We start from the raw sequence: 8,580 nt of genomic DNA, 5'->3' as shown, positions 1-8,580 counted from the left end.
GCGGTGGGACAGTTGCAGAGGGCCAATCAGGGCCGGCCACGTGTCATTAGAATAAGAATCGATTCAGTAGCTGTGATTGAAGGGACGTTCTGACCAAACAAGTACAACCCGGTATGAATTTAGTTCGGCTGGAACAGAAGAGGAATCTTAGCTCGGCTGGAAGTTAGGTAATCCCAATCATGCTTCGCAGATGGAATTAAGGGGCAATTGTGAGGGTAATATGTATGGAAAATTGGGCCAAGCTGGGTAAATGGGCCGTTTTGGACCGCAATACGAAGGGCTGAGTAAAAGGGCCAGAGTTAGACCGGTCTAGGAGAATCTTGAAGTTACGTCGGTCCCGAGGTAAGCTCGGTCGTCACACTAAGTTAACTCGGTCATAATCTTGCGTAGGTATCTCAGTTACCATAGGCGTGGTTAGCTCGGCCGCACTATTTGGAACCAAGGCATGATGAAGACATAGCAAGCCTCACTCTTAAATTAGCTCAGTCTCCGCAGGGAAACCGAGGTACAAACTGCGGAGTAAAAGACCAGGCTAGTTGAGTCTCGGCCATGTGGTTGCTAGCATAGCATGTCATTTTACTTCGGTCGTGGTAGCCCGGCCATAGAAGAACCATCTCACTTGGTTTAAGCAGTGAGGGGGGTGTTGGAGGATAAGGATTATCCTTCAGGAAGTTAAATCCTAGGAGGACTCTGCATGGAGAAGTAAAAGTCCTACTAGGATTGTGCCAAACGAAACCTATAAAGCTCACAAATATCACCTGCGAAGAGGTAACACACAACTTTACTTTCTGAATACACAGACCTTTGTCTATTTGTCAAGATTACTGACTTAGGCATCGGAGAGATTTCCGGCACACACCCGCCGGCTAGCTCACGTTTGTGTTTTCAAGTGATAAAGCGACGACGTATAGAGGAGCGCAGACTTGATCAACAGGATTATACGAGAAGGTTTATTTCTTTCCCGTACAGTATATATATATATATATATTTTGGACTAATAGTAGATAAATGAGAATTGTGAAAATTGGTATTTTTTAGAAGAAAATTGGCATTTTTTAGAAGTTTATATCATAGTAGTTAAAATTTGTACTCAAAAATTTATCTCGAAATATTTATCAAACTGCATTTATCATAGCACACCAATTAAAATCTCACGCTTCAGTATTCGAGACAAATTTTTGGGAGAAATTTTTTGGGAATACACTCTACAATAATTTTTTTTTAAGAGGAATCAAACTAAATAAATTTTTTTAAAAAAATTTTTAGAAATGTGTTTGGTTATCTAATTTTCAAGATTATTTTTGAAATATGTTTGCAAAAAAGACAAATCAAACAAGTTTTTATTTGTACCCAGTTCAAAAAAGTTTTTGTATTTTTATCTCAAAAATTAGTCTACAAAAAGGCAAACCAAACAAGTTTTTGTACTTTTTTATCTCAAAAATTACTCTACATAAAAAAACCAAAGTTATTTTAGAGAGAATATTGGGAAACAGACAAACCAAACAAGTTTCTGTACTTTTTATCTCAAAAATTACTCTACAAAAAAAAATTAAAGTTATTTTAGAAAGAATATTTAGAAAAAGGTAAATCAAACAAGTTTTTGTACTTTTTTATCTCAAAAATTATTCTACAAACATAAACCAAACACACCCTTAATCTTTGTTTTTTGAGAAAGTAGATTTACTATGTGGCGTTTTGAAAAGTTAGTAAAAAGTTAGTTTTTTTAATTTTTTTGTGTAAAAAAGTAGATAAGTGATATGACCCCAAAAAAATCAAAAAATTGGCTGTTTGGATTCGCATCTAAAAAAAAATTATGAGTCCGTTTGGTTTAGTTTTCAAAATTAATTTTGAAATATATGGGTGTGTTTGGTTTGGTTTTGGAAGATAAACTTTCAAAAAAAAATTGGGAAAAAAGTTTAGAAATTTTTTTGGTTTGTTTGGTTTTATATTTTGGAAATAGTTTTGGAGTATGGAAGTTTGGGATGATTTAATATTTTGTTTTAATTGAGTAGATGTGTGTAAGAGAAAAAGTGATTGAAAATAAAAGATGAGAGAGAAAAAGTGATTGATTAATGTGTAGGAAATAAAAAGTGATTTGGAAAAAAAAAATTCCAAAATCACTAAACCAAAGAAAATTTTAGAAATTTTTTTCCAAAATTTGTTTCTCAAAAACAAACCAAACAATGCCTATTTTTTAAAAGAGTTATAAAATTTTAAAATTTGTTTGGTTGTATATTTTAGGGGCATTTACCTACAAGTTTTATTTTGTGAACTTATAATCCATTAGGTCCTAGATAAAATTATTTGCTCCTTCAAATTCCATTAATTTTTAATAGACCAAGTTATCCATCCAAACCCCCTTTCCTCTCCACCAAATTCATCGGCTATTTCTCCAAAGAAACCTCAATTTAGAGGCAACACATCCAAACTTCACTTCAATCAATCTTCTCTCTCTCTCTCACTAGTTTTTTTCTCTCTCTAAAGCATTCAACAATCTTTTTTAAAAGGAAAAATGCAAAATCGTATTGATTCGTTGGATTGTAATCAATACACGTTTGGTTCTGTTCTGCTCATTGTTGATTTCGTTTGCTTGCGAGCTAATTCTAGGGTTTTGTTGTTTGGACTTTGATTTGTCTTGCAGCAGCTCTGGACAAAAAATCTTTTCTATACCAAAAAAAACTCGTGTGAAATTCTTATAATATTTGTTATAGGAAAAAAAATAAAATTAAAAAATATACATTCTTTGGAGGATTTGATTGGTAAGTTCAGGGAATGGAGGCTACAACACTGCAATTCTCGTCTCTGTGGATAATATCAGAGAAGGTTGAGGGGAGATTGGTAAGGATTTTGGGCTTAATGCGATTCATTTCAGTGAGTTGCAATTGAGGAACTGTTCGACCCGGTATGGATGAGCTTCTTTGATTGTTTCACACGCTTGTAAGGATTCTCATGGTAGGTATTGCTGATAAACAATATGCAATTTATTACTCTCTGTTAAACTCGAGTCACTATGTAGCTGAGTCTCTTTTTAGAAATTGAGAATATTCTCAGATATAATATTTTCAATTTTAATTATGAAAAAAAACTCAATTCAGCAATCTAATGTGTCAGGTTCACAGAATTATCTTTTTTTCAATTCCATACTTTTCTCAGAAGTTGAACAGAAATTTCTTAGTTTTGATAAATATAAACAGAAAACTGAAAACGTGGTGTCGTTTGGTAACACTTACGTTTTCAGTTTTCTGTTTATATTTACAAAAATTTTAAAAACTCAAATAAAAACTTGTTTGGTAAAATTTTTGATTTATAAATCAATGGTCTCAGTTTATAAATTTGGCCAAAAAATGAAAACACAAAAAATGTGTTTCCATTTTGAGTTTTCAGTTTTTTTTTTTTTACCACCCAACACTAGCCACCACCCGCCACCATTTTCCACCGCCGTCTTCCGCCACCACCACCACCCACCTGCCACCACCACTCACTACCCACCTACCACCACCACCCACCACCCACCTGCCACCCACTCGCCACCACCCGCCAGCCACCCACTCGCCGCCACCACCCACCACCCGCCACTACCATCCACCACCCGCCGCCTACTTGCCACCACTACTCACCACCCACTTGCCACCACCATCCACCACCATCCACCACCAGCCATCCACCGCCACCAACCACGTGCCACCCACCCGCCACCACCACCACCTGCCACCATCACCACTACCACCCACTCGCTACCACCTACCACCCGCCACCGTCACCCATCCATCCACCCACCACCACCACCCGCCACCTACCCGATACCACCCACCATCTGCCACCCACCTGCCACCACCACTCACCACCGGTCCCCACTACCACCACCCACTCACTACCACCCATCACCCGCCACCGCCACCCACCCACCCACCATCACCATCTACCTGCCATCACCACCTACCCGCCACCACCCGCCATCCGCCACCCACCTGCCACCACCACCCGCCACCACCACCACCACTACCACCACCCACTCGCTACCACCCACCGCCGGCCACCGTCACCCACCCACCCACCACCACCACCTGCCACCCACCCACCGCCACCACCTGCCACCCACCCACCGCCACCCACCTGCCACCACCACCTGCTACCACCACCACCACCACCCACTCGCTACCACCCACCACCCACCACCACCACCAGCTACCCACCACCCACCGTCACCACTTTTCACCACCGTCTTCCGCCGCCACTTGCCACCACTTGCTATTTCTCACTCTTTTGTATATTTTTAAATATTTTTAAACATTTTGTCAATTATCAAACGCGTTTGTAGTTTATGTTTTTCTACAAATAAACAAAAAAATAAACAAAAACCAGTTTATAAAATTTTTGTAAATATAAACTGAAAACATAAACGTTACCAAACACACCCTAATACTTAATTTATTGCAACTAGAAAGTGAGACTCCAAAATGGAATTCATGTAAAAATTTAAAGATAAAAAGTATAATTTATGTTTTATTTATTTTAAGCTTAAACATAGAACAAATCTGGTCTCCCTTCCATATTTTTGATTGGAGGCTTCAGTTTTTATGATTGTGAGCTCGCCGATCTAATCTTTGTGATTCAAACTCTTTAATTTGGCATATTTTGAAAAGTTCTCAACTTTTAACTTATTTCAAATTATATCATTTCTCACATTTTTTATATGATTTTTCAAAAAAAGTCAAAAAATAAAATTTTAATTATCATTTCAAAACATTCATTTGTATCATTAATGTAAAAAATCAATTGATCATAAATTGATAGTGACATGATTGGTTTTATTTATATGAAAAAATGGATGGTCTATTTCAAAAAAAAATTTATAATTCAACTTTAATTAATTTTTATATAAATAATTTGTTCAAAATTTTTACAAGTTAAACAATTCAGATTATTAAAACATGAGTCCACAATTATGAAAATTAAGCACAAAACATGGACTAAAAACAAGTTTAGCTCTCGAACATATAATTACAATTACTTAATAATTTTTCATTCCATCGATCCCTTTCCTACCATCTCTTTCACCCAGCTACCACCACCACCACCAACCCTCGCTTCCATGCACAATTAACAGGCACCCATCACCTCTCCATCGCTCCCACGCACTTACCCTTTCTACTTTTTTTTTATTATTATTTTTTTAGATAGCGTTTGATAGAGTTTTTTAAATATGATATAAAAATAGAGTTGTATTTTGAGTTTGTGAGTTTTGAGTGTTAGATAATGTCTCAATGGGACCACATAATTAAATGTGGTGTTATCATTTATAAGAAGCCTACAATTTAAGTGATTCAATTTAGTTAATAGGCTTAAGGGTATATGTGTTATGGACCTAATGTGTAGATACTAGTTGTATAATTTCTATTTCTATGAGGGGCAGAAATAGAAATTAAAACATATTGGTTAAAGTTGGTTTTCATTACCTTTCAGTTTTAAAACCAATAATGGTTAATTTATTGGTTTTCATTACCTTTCAGTTTTAAAACCAATAATGGTTAATTTATTGGTTTTCATTACCTTTCAGTTATGAAAACCAATTACAACCTTTAAAAAGTTATGGTCCCTATTCCTTCCCAAGGTGAAAAAAAATAAGAACATTGTTTTGTTTTTCTAAATCCTCTCAAGGAGAAACATAAGGCACCAAAGGGGAAAGGATTAAAAGGTAATAATATAGTCAATATCAAGGTTTTATTGACAATCAGACGCTTCCGTTTAACCGTTCATTGATGGATTCAGGTATGTCATTTTGTCTTGATTTCTTGATGATATACATGGTAGATGATCCGAAACATGAAGTTTCATGTTCTGAAATTTATGTTAACAAGTGGTATCAGAGCGGTTATATCATGTATATTATCAGAATAGATATGCTTTTATTCATCCTATTTAGTTTCCTAGAATCAGATTCTGTTTTTTGTATTTCTGTTTTTTCCTCTGCTGCAAATTCTGTTTTGTTTTCTGGAAATGGAACATAATTCGGATGGGCGGTTCATTTTTCAAATGGTGAACATCATGTATTTATATATATATGTATATAATTGGGATTGTTGCAGATTATATAACATATACGGGGTAACAAATTTAGAAATCTTTAAATTTAATGTAATTTCATACAACGTCTACGGAAATTTAATTTTCTAATGTTCTAAATATAAGTCAATTCAAACAAGATGTCACAAAAGTGATCTCTCTTGTCTAGATTGTTTTATATGGAATGTTTTGAAATTCATGTCTGTGTATCTCATGCGGGTATTTATCGGTCCAAAGACATGATTAAGACTTGGCAGAATTACACACACATTTTGTGGTGATAAACATGTGCCAATTGTCAAGGAAACCTAATGTGAATAATAAATCCATCAAAAGATAGATTTGTTATTTGACATAACTTATTGTCAATGTTTGATCATTACAACAAGAATACCACTTACAGTTAATATCACTACCCAAAGGTTTGGTATTAATGTTGTGCTAGGTATCTTGAGATGTTGTCATTAAATTAATTTATTTAGAGATTATCTGTTTGGTAACTTAATGTGAGTATAATTGTTTATTCCTTTTATTTTCTTTTCGATTCAGCTTTAATGTCGACTACTTCAATCTCTGCCAACATAAACAATGTTCCAATGTTAAATGGAACAAACTTTAAGGACTGGAAAGAGAACATATTGATTGTTCTCGGCTGCATGGACATAGACTTGGCATTAAGGATGCCAAAACCGAATGCTCTCACTGCACAAAGTACTCCTGAGGAAACTGTGTACTTTGAAAAGTGGGATCGTTCTAACAGGCTAAGTCTTATGATTATGAAGCGTGGGATTCCAGAAGTTTTTCGGGGTGCAATAACAGAGGATGTTACCGTTGCCGGTGAATTTCTTTTAGAAATTCAAAAGCGTTTTGCTAAAAACGATAAGGCTGAAACAAGCACGCTTTTAGCAAGTTTGATTTCAATAAAGTATAAAGGCAAGGGTAATGTTCGCGAGTACATCATGGAAATGTCTCATCTTGCTTCAAAACTTAAGGCACTAAAGCTCGACCTATCTGATGATTTGCTCGTGCATTTAGTTCTCATCTCTCTTCCTGCACAATTTAACCAATTTAAGGTCAGTTATAACTGCCAGAAGGAGAAATGGACTCTCAATGAGCTCATTTCATTTTGTGTGCAAGAGGAAGAGAGATTGAAGCAAGAAATGACTGAAAGTGCTCATCTAGCAAGCACCTCCAAGCATATGGGCAAAAGAACGCATAAGGGAAAGGAAGTTGCTATTCCTCAGGGTCCGGAACCAAAGAAACAGAAAACGCAGGATGGTTGTTTCTTTTGTGGCAAGCCCGGACACAGAAAGAAGGATTGTGCCAAATACGTCGCCTGGCGTATAAAGAAAGGTCCATTTCATGTTTTGGTCTGTTCTGAAATAAATTTAGCTTCAGTACCAAGAAACACTTGGTGGGTAGATTCTGGTGCTACTACTCACATATGTGTTTCTATGCAGGGTTGCCTGAACTACCGAAAGCCAACTGATGCTGAAAGATACATCTTTGTGGGTGATGGCAAGTCAATAGAAGTGCAGGCAATAGCGCACTTTAGATTATTACTGAAAACTGGTTATTATTTGGATTTATTAGACACTTTTGTTGTACCGTCCTTTAGACGGAATTTAATTTCTGTTTCTGTATTGGACAAATTGGGATATTATTGTTCTTTTGGAAATATGAAGTTTAGTATGTCTATTAATTCCAATGTTGTTGGTACTGGTTCACTTAATGTGTTTGATAATCTATATTTGCTCGAAACTATTGCATCTTATAATGCAACCTTGCACGTGGAATCACGAGGTACAAAGCGTAAATTAACTAAGGAAAATTCAGCCTCATCATGGCACAAACGCCTAGGTCACATCTCTAAATCTAGAGTTGAGCGCCTTGTGTCTGATGGAATTTTGGACTCTCTTGATTTTTCAGATTTTGATGTCTGTGTTGAGTGTATCAAGGGAAAACAGACCAAAATAAAGAAATATGGTGCCCATAGGACTACAGATGTCTTAGAACTAATTCATACGGACATTTGTGGCCCATTCCCTATGGCGTCTTGGAATGGTCAACAATATTTTATCACATTCATAGACGACTATTCCAGATATGGGTATCTATTTCTTATCCATGAGAAATCACAGTCTTTGGACGTATTCAAAAAATTTAAGGCCGAAGTTGAGTTACAACTCAACAAACGGATTAAAAGTGTCAGGTCTGACCGTGGTGGTGAATACTATGGCAGATATGATGGATTAGGTGAACAACGTTCAGGACCGTTTGCAAAATACCTGGAGGAATGTGGAATCGTCCCACAATACACCATGCCAGGATCACCTAGCATGAATGGTGTATCTGAGAGACGAAATCGGACTCTTAAGGATATGGTAAGAAGTATGATCAGTCATTCTACTTTACCAGAGTCCCTCTGGGGTGAGGCTCTAAAGACAGCAACTTATATCTTAAATCGGGTGCCAACTAAAGCAGCTGCAAAAACACCTTATGAGCTTTGGATTGGGC

This window comes from Camellia sinensis, chromosome 12, assembly GCF_055761805.1.
Source record: "Camellia sinensis isolate YWXY chromosome 12, ASM5576180v1, whole genome shotgun sequence".
NCBI classification, from domain to species: domain Eukaryota; kingdom Viridiplantae; phylum Streptophyta; class Magnoliopsida; order Ericales; family Theaceae; genus Camellia; species Camellia sinensis.
Note: the sequence above shows the minus strand (reverse complement) of the source record.